At 39.5% G+C, this 13937-nt stretch overlaps 1 pseudogene; it reads right to left on the bottom strand.

The window, feature by feature from the left end:
* Window positions 1-3829: 3829 nt before the first annotated feature.
* On the bottom strand, window positions 3830-7691 carry LOC147456861 (uncharacterized; annotated as a pseudogene).
* Window positions 7692-13937: the final 6246 nt, after the last annotated feature.

Genomic DNA, 13937 nt, shown 5'->3' with positions numbered 1-13937 from the left:
ATGTGAGATCTTAGGTGTTGGAGATGTTCAATTAAAGTTTCAGAATAGTTCTTCTTTCACGCTGAAGAATGTGAGACATGTTCCCGCAATTACAAAGAGCTTGATCAGCACAGGTTTACTTGATGATGCTGGCTACGTCACCACTTTTGGACAGAAATGTGGAAGATATCCAAGGGTTCTATGATAGTAGCACATGGAGTAAAGTATGGAGGACTTTACATGATTTATGTATCAAATGTCTCTAAAAATGTAATCAATGTAACCGAGCAGCCAAACGTTTCTTTGTGGCATAGCCGGTTAGGACATATGTCCAAGAAGGGAATGGAAATCTTGTCTCGTTCTGGTTATTTGCCTGGCTTTTCATTTAATGATTTTGAATTCTGTGAACATTGTCTGTATGGTAAGCAAACACAGCAGCCACATAAGCATAGAAGTAGTAGAAGAGATACACAGTTGGCACTTGTTCATAGTGATTTGTGTGGACCTATGCCTAACCTATCTCTAGGGGGAGCTTCTTACTTTATGACATTTATAGATGATTACTCGAGGAAAGTATGGGTTTACTTTCTCAAGCACAAGGATGAAGCGTTTAGTGTTTTCAAAACGTTTGTGACACTTGTGGAGAATCAGAGTGGCAAGAAGCTTAAATGCTTACGCACTGACAATGGTGGAGAGTATGTTTCAAAGGCCTTTCAGGACTTTTGTGAGTCAAAAGGTATAAAACGTGAACTTACTGCTCCTTACAATCCTCCTCAAAATGGTGTTGCTGAGAGGATGAATAGGACCATACAAGAGAAGGTCAGAAGTATGTTGTCTAATGCACAGCTGCCAAATGGGTTTTGGGCTGAAGCTGTATCAACAACTGTTCATCTTGTAAATAGATCTCCTAGCACGGTTTTGCAGAAGGATTCAGTGCCAGAGATGGTATGGTCAGGCAAAATGCCCTCATACAAGCATCTCAGAGTCTTTGGCTGTGAGGCATTTGCATAGGGGAGGAGTTCTCAGCACCCGACCGAGCATGGAGTTTAGGCCATGCTTGGTCTAAATAGTTTGTGATTTATGACCAAAACAGTGTTCTACCGCCTCTATGACGTGAAATGAAAAGTGCTTTTTATGCACGCACGTGACCATAAATGCATTATGTGCATAAATTAGCGTGTTAAACATGATGAAGTAATCATGGGGCAACTTTGTATGTGCTCAGTTGATCCATACATGAACTCGTATGCAAAAAAACAATCACCGAGAGGGTGACTACTCAAATAAACGACATAGCGAGAGAGAGAGAGAGAGAGAGAGAGAGAGAGAGAGAGAGAGAGAGAGAGAGAGAGAGAGAGAGAGAGAGAGAGAGAGAGAGAGAGAGATGATGGCTATGGAGTTTAGAGCTTCTCACCATGCTTTGGAATTGATTAGGGGTTGTTGAAAGACTTCTTGCTTTGCCGCAAGAGAGCAGTGATGACAGCTACATAGAGGTATCTGCACGAAAGCTTCTTGAGAGCGTGAAATGAGAGAGAAGATAATAAGCAAGTAGAGAGAGAATATCCTTCTTCTTCTTCTTCTTCCCGAGAGAGAAGAGCTTATGGAGATGGTGATGAAGAGCTTGCACCTCTCCGTATAATAGCTTTCCGTAATAGACGTAACAGACGGCACTAAAAACTAGGTCTTGCAAGCGAATTTATAGGCTCTACAGCAGCTGGCTGGAGTGTGTCCCAAGCAGAAAACTAGCGCTAGTTTTTGAGCTAGGAATAGCTGCAAGATTTTTTGAGTAGTATCTGACCAACTAATGGAAACCGTAGCTAGACTATGCCACATCGTGACGTCTCGACTTAATTATGACTTTCCCGTACTGCTCTGACATATTTACTGTATTGCTTTTTATAAAAATAATTCCTATGAAAATCTTGTCTGGTCCTGTTTTTGCTCCGGGTGATCATTTTTAAATCCGACGGAGACTAAAATTAATATTTTTATGTTTAGGTCATCATAAAAAGCACATTGCTTTTCAAAAATGCCAAAAAGCACGAAAAGCTAAAAATAGCATAAAAAGAAAAAAACAAAATTTTTTAAAACTGAACCACGGGTTTCCTTTGTCCACTAGAATAAGAGCTTTTCACTAAAAAGCAATAAAAATCATGAAAAGCTATAAATAGCATGAAGAGCACTCAAAAAGAATTTTTTTACAAAATTGAACCATAGCTTCCTCAGAACACGTAGATTAAGGATCCAACCTTGCTTTTTGCAAAAAAAGCACCTAAAAGCATGAGAAAGATAAAAATAGTAGATTTTTCCAAAACTAAACAAAACGTCTGGGTCACCTACTAAAACATGAAAACGACCTTGCTTTTTACTTTAGAACCTTCCAATATTGTCAATCAAGCATCTTAAGGAAAAATAGATATTGAAAGCTTTTTTTTTTTTTAAAAGAAGAGACCCAAAAATTGGGGATCTTACAACATCAAGGTGTGCCCATGGGTATATATGTGTGTGAAAAAATTATAAAATGAAAGATAACAAGAAAGTAGTGTAAGACTCGTAGTATGGTCAACAAGTAAACTTTGAGGAGACAACCTTGCACATTACAGAAACTGTGCACAAAAAATCAATCATAGAACCAGCTAATAGTCATGAAAAACAACCAGAAATTTAAAAAAGATTTACTTTCATTGCATCAAAATATGTCTAGCTAGTTGCACTAGGAGTAAAATTTCTAAAAGAAAGTGAATTGGCACTTTATTAAGCCTCCATCTCATCTTGGCATAAGTCTCTGTATCTATTTAGAGATCCAACTCTAAATAGACATCCACAAAATCGTCTAGTAGTCTTTCACATTGCTCCCATTCACCTTTACTGCATGATTATAGTCCTAACATTACTCACATTATTTTTCTTCAAAAATCTTTTCTAAAGTATCTTCTGGAATGTTTGTGGTTTCCTTTGGCACAGCGATTGGAATATTCTAGCCCTTGTAGGCTTGTGCATTGTCAAGAGATAGAGAAGGATAGAGCTTGAGCTCTTGCAAAAGCACGCGCGCGTGCACACACACACACACACACACACACACACACACACACACACACACACACACACACACACACACACACACACACACACACACAGATGGAGGCAAAAGATTGTACTTCTTCTTCTTCTTCAAAAACTCAAGATAAGAGATCTGCAACACATAAGTCAAAATACAACATAAAAGGGAACTAGTACAATAGTGTAGTATAAATTGCCAGTGAATGAGGTGAGTAGATAAGTATGCCATTACTTTGGTAGGTAGACTAGCTCAGTGTAGTCGAGTTGCAGTATCACTAGCAAAAATATGCGTATCTACCAAGGCACGCTAGTGAAGATGATTGTTGGTGGTAGTCATCTAGGAGTTGTACATGTTGAGCTTGAGATCTCAACATTCCTCCTCAAGATCAACGCATCTCTTGTATGCCAGGCATCACTCAAAATAGTCATAGATTTGCCGCTCCAAGGGCCTTTTTTGCAACCTGCACATCGTAACCATGTACTCCAGGTCAATGTCACATGCAAAGAACCTCTATTTGATGAAGTGATAGTGCACCTTTATGTGCTTTTTCTTGGCATGAAGCACTGGGTTTTGTGCCAACTGTATGCTACTAAGGTTATCACAATATATGACAACCGACCTCTGTATCTATACTCCAAATTCGTGAAGTAGAAATCCCAACCATGATACCTCACATGCTGCCACTATAGCACCCATGTACTCTGCCTCTGTACTGCTCCATGTGATAGGAGCACTCCCAAGTGAGAACATGAATCCGCTGGTAGAACTGCTATTGTATGTACTACCAACCTAACCCGCATATGTGTATCCATAGTGCTGCAACTCCACATCAACCCATAAAAGACTGCACAATCCAAAGTAGCACTCACATAGTGCAAAGTGCACCTCACTCCATCCAAGTGTGGTTTCTTGGGAGACTGTATAAACGGATTCACCAATCCAATTATGTAGCTCAAGTTTGGATGTGAGATAGTCAAGTAGATCAAGCTACCCACAATCTTCATGTATATGGTAGCATTATCAAGCACTTGACCTGAATTATTTCCTAACTTCAAATTCTGATCTAAGGGCATTGCAATTGGCTTATAACTATCCATACCATAATTTTTCAACATATCCAAAGCATATTGCCTTTCTGACAGCCATACACCTTTCTCTACGAATAATTTCAATGCCAAAGAAATACCTCAAGTCTCCTAAGCCTTTCATGTCAGATTCATATATAAGTAGAGTGTGCACGTCCTCTACTTTAGCCACATTATCACCTCCAACAATCAAATCATCCACATAGATACATATTACCACAGTTTTTGCCTCATTTTCTGCACATACAGTGAATGGTCTTCATCAGACATCTCAAAGCCCAATGAAATGAGGAATGCCACAATCCTCGCATACCAAGCTCTTGGTGCTTGCTTCAGCCCATACAATGCTTTCTTTAACCTGCATACAAGTTACATAGCCTCATATTTGTAACCTTGTGGCTTCTCCATATACACAATTTTTTCCAAGTCTTGATTCAAAAATGCATTCTTTACATCCATTTATTTCAACACCCATTTTAATGCGACTACCAACCACTGCAATAAACAAACAACAATAGCCATCCTAGATACAGGGATGAACATCTCCTCATAATCAATCCCATAAGTCTCTGCATAACCTTTGGACACAAGTCTAGCTTGGTACCTGTTCACATTGCCATCGACATTATGCTTTATTTTGTAAACCCATTTACATCTAATTGCCTTCTTATCCTTTGGTAATGGCACCAATTCTCATGTTCCATTTGCATCAAGTGAAACCATCTCTCCATCTATAGGTTTCCACCATTTTTAATCCTTGATAGAATCCTCAAAACATGTGAGTTCTACTTTCTCTGTAATCTTTGCCATAAATGCACAATGACGAGCCACATAACTGTCATAAAAATCAATCTCTGCATAAGATTTCTTGCTCTTTTTTACCTACGTGGTCCAGGATCACTTCTAGGTGCCCTATTCCCTGCTTGCATTCTTCTTGCACCCAAAGTCTTCACAGAGGGTATACCAAACTCCTCATCCAAACTCTACTCAGAACCACTGCTATTACCATCATCATAACCAACACTCAAATTTGTTAGCTTAGGGACATCTTTGACTTTTTCCTTTCCTTTCCTTATTACATTTTAAGAGTTTGTAGGACTCGCTTTTTCACGTAACCTGCCACTCCATGGATTCTCACCATGACTTGCACTAGAGGACCCTTGCGGCCCACTCAAAACTTGTGATTGCGCACTTGTATTTTTTGCAGCCACATTCTCTCTTACATCAGCCCCCAAATCATCTTTTACATCAATATACCAACTTTCCATTTCATTAAAAACAAATCCTTGCTCACCCTCACTTTACCCGTGATAGAATTGTAACACTTGTACCCTTTCTACTCAAGGGAATAGCCAACAAACACACATTTTTTTGCTTTTGGATCAATTTTACTTCTTATGTCATCCGGCACATGCACATAAGCAATACATCCAAACACTTTAAAATCTGATACATTTGTTTTTTCAACACTAAAGTTTCTTCAGGTGTCTACGGCAGTAGGGGTCTTGTTCATAATGTAGATCTTGTAGCAACAGCCTCAGCATAATAAAAATGAGGCATGTTCTTCTCATTCATCAATGCTCTAGACACTTCTACAATGTGCCTGTTCTTTTGCTTAGCAACACCATTTTGTTGTGGAGTATACCTCCATAAAAACTGTCTTTGAATTCCATGCTTTTTCATAAAACCATTGAACTCATTGGAGAAGTATTCTCCCCCTCAATTTGACCTCAGACACTTTACATGTTTCCCAGTTTTTTTTTCAATTATAACTTCGAAATTCTAAAAATCCATTAACACCTCACTTTTATGCTTCATGAAGTAGACCCATACCTTCCTTGTATGGTCGTCACTGAAACTCACATAGTATCTACATCCACCCATAGATGCAGTCTTTGTTGGACCCCATACGTCTGTATGTAGTAAATCCAATGGATTTGCTTACATGCTTATCATGAGGAAAGGATGACTTTGCCTACTTTCCAAATTGACAAGCTTCACATACTTTCTGCATTTCAGTAACTCAAAACATAGGTAAACCTATAACCATCTCTTTAGTCTGCATCATTTTCAAGCTTTACAATTTTACATGACCAATATGTTTGTGCCAAATCTCTATATCTGGAACAACATCTGCACCCCATGCAAACATGACATCATTCACGTTGGGTACATTTACATCCAAAGTAAACATGCTACCCATTTTATTTCCTTGTACAATGAGCCTTCCATCCTTCTTATGCTCTTCGACAAAGAGCATTCGAGTTAAACCTGGGAGTTAAACCTGACCTGTAAACCTTGCTCAACCATTTGCCCAACAGAAACTAGGTTCTTTGTAATGTTGTGTACATGTAGTACATCAGCCACGTACTTCACTTTACCATCTTTCATAGACAATGGCACATTTTCTATATGTATAATATGATGTACAATATCATCCCCAATTTCTACATAGCGAGGACTTTGTAAAGTATGCATTTCCTTAAACCATTCACCATGGCTAGTCATATGATTTGATGCACCATAATACACATACCATACATTATCACTAGATTTTGCCACATTTGTAGACATAGTATTCAATATATTTTGCACCACAAATAGCCTCTTGGGCTCATCTGCATTCCCGCTAGTAGTTGCATAGTTTTTTTTGTTGCCTCCTGTCTAGATAGTCACATTCAAAGTGACCATGTCTTCCACAACCCCAATATACTACATTTCTGTGTTGACCTTCATTATTGCACTACACCTTTCCAAAACCTCTTGGATGCCCCATGTCTCAAAATGTTCCTCGACCACCACCTCTGTTCTGACCATGATTGTTGTTATGTTGTTGTGCTTGGTGGTTGCCTCTTCCTTGATCTTGTCCACGGCCTGTACCATGTCCTCTTCCTCTTCCTCTTTCCTCTGTTGTTGAATAGGACATGTTCAGAATTGTTTTCACCTTGCGTAGAGGAGTCTTCCTCAAGTTCCTTTTCTTCAACATTTAATAAGGACACTAATTCTATAAATGAGGGAATGTTCTCTCAAAGATGGATGCTAGTTTTGAACTATTTGTACTTAAGATCCAAACCTCACAGATAGGCTTTTACTTCACCATCATCATTGATTGTAACACCAATCATGCAACTGACTCACATATTGCTCTTTATTTTTAGCAAATAGTCATTGATGGATAAGCTTTTTTACTAAATAGTATTCAGCCTCGTCTTCAAATGTAGCTTCCTTACCTTTGTGTTGGTCACATCCAATGATAGCAAAATGTTCCAAGCCTCCTTAAGAGATTGAGCATCCTGTATATGCCGAGTCATATCGTCTTGTACACTGGCAGAAAGCCAATACATGACCTTCCGAGATCCCTGGCTCCAATCTTTAAAGGTCTTAATTTTCACATCACTCACACCTTCCTCTGGCAGTATTGGGGCTACCTCATGCTCTCCATCAATGTAGTCCCAATAACCTTTGCCCATAAGAAAATTGGTCATTTTGGACTTCCAAGCATGGAAGTTGTTCTTGTCTAGCTTCTCACTGACAACCTCGTTAAGCCCATCATTGTTGGATGACATCTTTCCAACCTTTCACATAGTCTTCAAGCAGCCGATTACCACGTGTAACCACAATCTGCGTACATACATCTATTTCATTGTACAGACGCACCACCTACATGTAGATCTATAGAATCTTGACCCTTAGCGCTTCTGCATGCGAATGCACACCAACTCAAAAACGAGGGTCAAAATGCACCCAAAATGGAAATTTGGTTGCATAATTGCAATCCCATTTCAAAGGACTTCATAGAACCCTGAGACGCACACTCTCCAAAAAGAAGTCACCTCAATTAGAGATTGTTGATGATGGATCCCAGGAATATCGAAGCCGCTTACTAGACTTCTCATGCTTGCTTCTCCAAGCTCCTTAGACACAACCAGGCTCTAATACCAATAGAGAAGGAGAGATCTTGAGCTCTTGCAAGCCCACACATACACAAAGATGGAGGCAAACGAATGTACTTCCTCTTATTCTTCTTCTTCACAAACTCAAGATAAGAGGTCTACAAAACACAAGGGAGAATACAACATAAAAGGGGAACTAGTACAACGGTCTTGTATAAATCTCCAGTGAGTGAGATAAGTAAATAAGTGTGTCATCACTATGGTAGGTAGACGAGTTCGGTGTAGTCTAGTTATAGTATCACTGGCAAACATATGTGTATCCACCAAGGGGCACCAGTGATGATGACTGTCGGTGGTAGTCATCCAGGAGTCGTACATGTTGATTTTGACATCTCAACATGCATTGCAAGGGGCAACCTCAATGGCATACCATCATATTGAAGTCGGGATATAAAATCACCCACAAAGAGGAGTAATGGCCACATATGAGGTTTCTTAAAATCTCTTTTTGTAATGTAGTAAATTACATGGATCTACTTTCTCACAATACTTGAAAAGGACAATTGCGTCTCTTAGATCACTATTTTACCTCTTTGAGTCCACCTCAAGAAATTTGAGCTCTTTGCATACCACTATAGTATGACCCTCCATGTTCACATTAAAACCATTGTATATCAAACGGCCATGTATGTATGCTTGGGGTGTGAACTTTGTAAATGCCTATAAAGGCCTCAAAAACTTAAAATGAACTCTCTCTTTTTTTTACACACCAGCCGTGCATTAACTTCTCTCTCTCTCTCTCTCTCTCTCTCTCTCTCTCTCTCTCTCTCTCTCTCTCTCTCTCTCTCTCTCTCTCTCTCTCTCTCTCTCTCTCTCTCTCTTTCTCATTTGCTCATTTTCTTTGCCATGTCTGCGAGAGAAGAAATTTGCTTCAACTTCGTGCTATACAAGTGACATCTGTTAAGTATGGAGCCTGATTTACCCCTTGTAATTTTTTGTAGTGAAAACTCACATTTATAAGACCCCCATTATGAGGAGAAGCCATCGTGCATGAAGAAAAATCACTTGCTAGAATATTCTGGCCGGAAAAATCACTTGCTAAAATAGCTGGAAAGTGGTCGAAAAATGATCGGTCGGCTGGCCAATGGCTGATGGTTAAAAGTCAATGGCCGGTGGCCGATGGCAAAGGCGGACTTGTCTTCTCAAGGGCGGCTGGAAAGTGATAAAAAAAATGGCCGATGGCTGGTAGTCAATGGCCGGTGGCCGATTTTAAAGGTGGACTTGTGTTCTCAAGGCCGGCCACACATGGGAGCATTGGAGAGTCCAACTTAAACTTGTCTACACAAGGGAGGCTACACACGGTTGCCTCTCATGAGAGAGGTAAGCCCTTTTGGCCTATAAAAGAAGGCCTTTTCTACACACAAAACCCATTTTGGTGCATTGTGAAGTTGAGTGTGAGGTGGTGAGAGTGAAGCAAGGCGGGAGCCCTATTAAGGGTATAATCCCTTTGTAACCTACTTCTTGTTTGAAGTACTAAAGCCATTGAGTGGCTGTTTTCTCGTGGATGTAGCCCACATTGGGTGAACCATGTATATCATGCTCTCTCTCTCTCTCTCTCTCCCTCTCTCTCTCTCTCTATCTATCTAAATATCTGTCTCTCTCTCTCTCTCTACTCTATAATCTACTCTATATCTCTCTCTACTCTATAATCTCTCCTGTGCAAAAAAATTTCTCTCTCCATTAAGTAAGCTACTCTATTCTCTACTTAACTACATCCTATTTCCTAACAATTGGTACTAGAGCAAGGTTTGGTCATAGCTAAAATATCTCAAGAAAAGGATTCCTTGAATTGAGTGGGAGTAATGGATGAGGAAGAAAGCTCAAGATTGAGAAGTTCAACGGCAAGAACTATCAACATTGGAAGATGTAAATTGAAGACTATCTCTACCAGAAGAACCTTTATTTGCCACTACACAGTTTTGCAAAGAAGCCTGCAACAATGGCGGATGAAGCTTGGATTGTCCTTAACCAAAGAAATTAGGAACAATCCAGTTAATCTTGGCATGAACGGTGGCCTTCAACATTTTGGAGATGAAGACCACGGAGGACCTAATGATGTCACTTGACAGCCTCTACGAGAAACCATCGGCATCCAATAAGGTATTTCTTATGAAGTGCTTGTTCAATCTAAAAATGGCAGAGAATGGTTCAATTGCAGAACACCTAAAAAACTTTAACACCAACATAAGTCAAATTCGATTGAGGAAGGTCAATGTTGATGGAAAAGTGCAAGCCCTCCTTATACTATCATCTCTACCAAATAGTTGGGACAGCCTTGCGATGGCTGTAAGTAAATCTGTCTCCGACACAAAAACTCTTAAGCTTGATAATGGGTGTTCTACTAAGCGAGGAAATGCGAAGGAGAAGCATATGAGAATCATCAAGTGTTGCACTATCAGTGGAAACAAGAGGGAGGCCTAAGGAGAGGTTCAAAAACCAAAAGGGCCGTGATCGCTCAAGGGGGAGCAAGTCAAGCACAAAGTCAGCTCTTGAATGTTGGAACTGCGGCAAGAAGGGCCACATCAAGAAGGATTGTTGGTCAAAGAAGAACAAGGAGTTGGAGTGTCAAGACAACAAGCCAACATCAAAGGCCAATGTGGTAGGTAAAGTAGAGCAAGACGCTCTAATTCTTTCATTAGACAATGTGTCTAATTCTTGGATAGTAGATTTCGAGGCTTCATTCCACGCAACACTGCACAAGAAGCATTTCCAAGATTACACCAAAGATAATTTTGGGTATTTATACTTGGGAGATGATGAAGCTTGTAAAATTGTTAGCAAAGGTACATTTTGTGTCAAAATTATTAATGAAAATGAATGTAAGCTTAAAGATGTTAGGCATGTTCCTTCTCTTTGCAAAAACTTGATCTCTATAGGAGGACAATTGGATGATGAAGGTCACAACATTGCATTCAGAAACAAACGTTGGAAGATCTCAAAGCAATATTTGGTGGTTTCCAAATGAGAAAAGGTTGGTACACTTTACTTGTGTATTGTTAGCACACAATCTTCAACTTGTGCAATAGCTACAAAAGTTGACAGTGCAGTGTGGCACTATCGGCTTGGGCATATGAGTGTCAAAGGAATGCAATTCTTCAATAAAAGAAGCTTCTACTATGTTTGAAAGAAGTGGACGTAGAGTTTGTGAAGATTGTATTTACGATAAACAAAAGAGGGTAAAATTTTAAAAATTAGGAAATAAAAAATAAAATAAAAAACTTGAGCTGGTTCATTCTGATGTTTGGGGTCCTGCACCATCACTTGGTGGTGGCTCAGTTGTACTATGTAACATTCATAGACAAAGCGACTAGAAAAACATGGATTTTTGTAATGAAGAATAAATCTAATGTGTTATTGGTATTTCAAAGGTGGAAAGCCTTTGTGGAGAATGAAGCAGGTACCAAGGTTAAAATGCCTCAGATCCGAAAATGGAGGCGAATATTGTAGCCAACCTTTTGAAAGATTTTGTGCTAGCAATGGCACTTGGAGGCAAAGGACAACCCCAAGGACACCTCAACAAAATGGAATTATCAAAAGGATGAACAAAACAATCATGGAGAAAGCACAAAGCATGTAGCTACATAGGCCTATCTCTTGAGCTTTGGGTGGAAGCAGTAATAAGTGTGTCTGTGTACTTGATCAACCGGTCACCCTCAATGGCATTGGATGGGGGAGTTCCAGAAGAGGCATGGACATGTAAACCGGTGAATTGTGCATTTCTCAAAGTGTTTGGGTGCGAGGCTTTCATGCACATAGATATAATCCTAAGGTCAAAGCTAGATGCAAAGTCCAAAAAAGTGTTTCTTCATTGGCTATGGAGAATCTAACTTTATCACCTATGGAATCCTGAAGATGGTAAAATTTTAGAAATAGGGATGAAATTTTCAATGAACAAAATATGCACAAAGATTACTCAGAAAGAAAACAAACAAAAGAAACAGTTGATGAGTAAATGGAGCTTGATGACGGTGAAGACTCAAGGAGTGCAAACGATGACAACGTGCAACAACGTCAACCAAAAGAGGAGCCTCAACCTATTCCCCGAAGATCCACAAGAGAAAGTAGATCTCCAGAAAGGTTTTTTCCTTCCTTCAACCATCTCTTGGTCTCAAATTCTAGAGAGTTGTAATCATACAAAGAAGCCATGCAACACAAATCCAAAGAAGAATGGATGTAGAGCATGCAAGTAGAGATGGACTCATTATATCGCAACCAAACATGGGAGTTGGTTGAGTTGCCTAAAAGTAATCGGGCACTGAAAAAAAAAATGGGTGTATAAGTTGAAGGAAGAAGAAGGTGGGAAGAAAAGGTACAAGTCCAAGCTTGTGGTAAAAGGGTTTTCTTAAAAGAAAGGTATTGACTTCAATGAAATATTTTCTCCTATTGTAAAAATGAACTCAATTAGGCTTGTCTTAAGCCTTGTGGTTGCTCATGATTTAAATCTTGAGAAAATGGATGTAAATACGACATTCCCTCACAATGACTTAGAGAAGGAAATTTACATGATTCAACCAAAGGGATATGAAGTAAAAGTTAAGAAGAAAATGGTTTGCAGATTAAAGAAGGGCTTGTATGGTTTAAAGCAGTTGCATCAAGATAGTGGTACTTGAAGTTTGATCAATGGATGTTGGACCACAAATTTAGAAGATGCAACTCAGATCACTGCATCTACACAAAGAATTTGGGAGTTGGGAAGTTCATTATCCTAATGTTGTATGTTGATGGCATGCTGATTGCAAGAGCTAACATGTAGGATATCAAAGACCTAAAAGAAGAGTTTTCTAAATCTTTTTCAATGAAAGATTAGGTGTTGCAAAGTGGATACTTGGTATGAAGATATCAAGGGATAGGAAGAAAAAGACAGTAAAGCTATCTCAAGAGGATTACATCAAGAAATTTTCAATGCAAGATGCAAAATCGATTTTTATACCTTTGGCTAGTCACTTTAAACTAACCAAGGATATGTGTCCAAAGACACAAGAGGAGGTAGCCTTTACGTGTAAAGCTGCGATAATAGGTTCTCTTATGTATGCTATGGTATGTACAAGGCCAGATATTGCGCATGTAGTGGGAGTTGTGAGTAGGTTCATGGCCAATCTAGGTAAAGAGCATTGGCAAGCTGTGAAGTGGATACTTAGGTACCTAAAGGGGACAACTACGAATGCTTTGTATTTTGGAGGCACTGATATTTTCTTGTAAGGGTATGCTGATGCAGATATGGCAGGTGATAAAGACACTTGAAGGAGCACTACTGGCTACATCTTTACAATTGGAGGCACATCAGTAAGTTGGGATTTAAAGCTGCAGAAAATGGTCTCACTTTCTACCATGCAAGCACAATATGTAGCAATGACGGAGGAAAGAAAAGAGATTCTGTGGATTCTGATGGCGGGAAAAAGAGCAGTGCAATCGGGTGGCCTCTGTACTCGTGCACACTCCACAAACCACGCCTCATGCAAACAAGCAAAGAACAAAACAAAGGGGGCACCACCCTAAATTAAGAGGTTTAGGGACCTCACACATAGTGGACATAGGCAAGTGAGACTTCTGGCATTATGATGGCATCAAAACATATGGCAAAACACATAGAAACGAAGCTTAGGGACCTTATGTAGCATATATATACACAAGACATCAGCTTAACAATACAACGGCATCTGATCATACATAACAAGGATATAGAGAAGCAAGCCAAGGATGGCATAATCCCTTGTCAAAAACAATCAACCCAGCAAGTAGGTATGATCCTACTAGCAACACATCAATACCTTAGAGAATGATGGCGAGGATGGTGGCCATGGAGCATGAGAGAAGACTCCTTATTTAGGTTTTAGGGCTAGTAATGTAGCATACTAGAGG

This window comes from Adiantum capillus-veneris, chromosome 5 (assembly GCF_014529385.1).
Source record: "Adiantum capillus-veneris isolate H3 chromosome 5, ASM1452938v2, whole genome shotgun sequence".
Taxonomy (NCBI): domain Eukaryota; kingdom Viridiplantae; phylum Streptophyta; class Polypodiopsida; order Polypodiales; family Pteridaceae; genus Adiantum; species Adiantum capillus-veneris.
The sequence above is the reverse complement of the archived record's forward strand: the minus strand, read 5'-3'. Positions and strand labels throughout refer to the sequence as shown.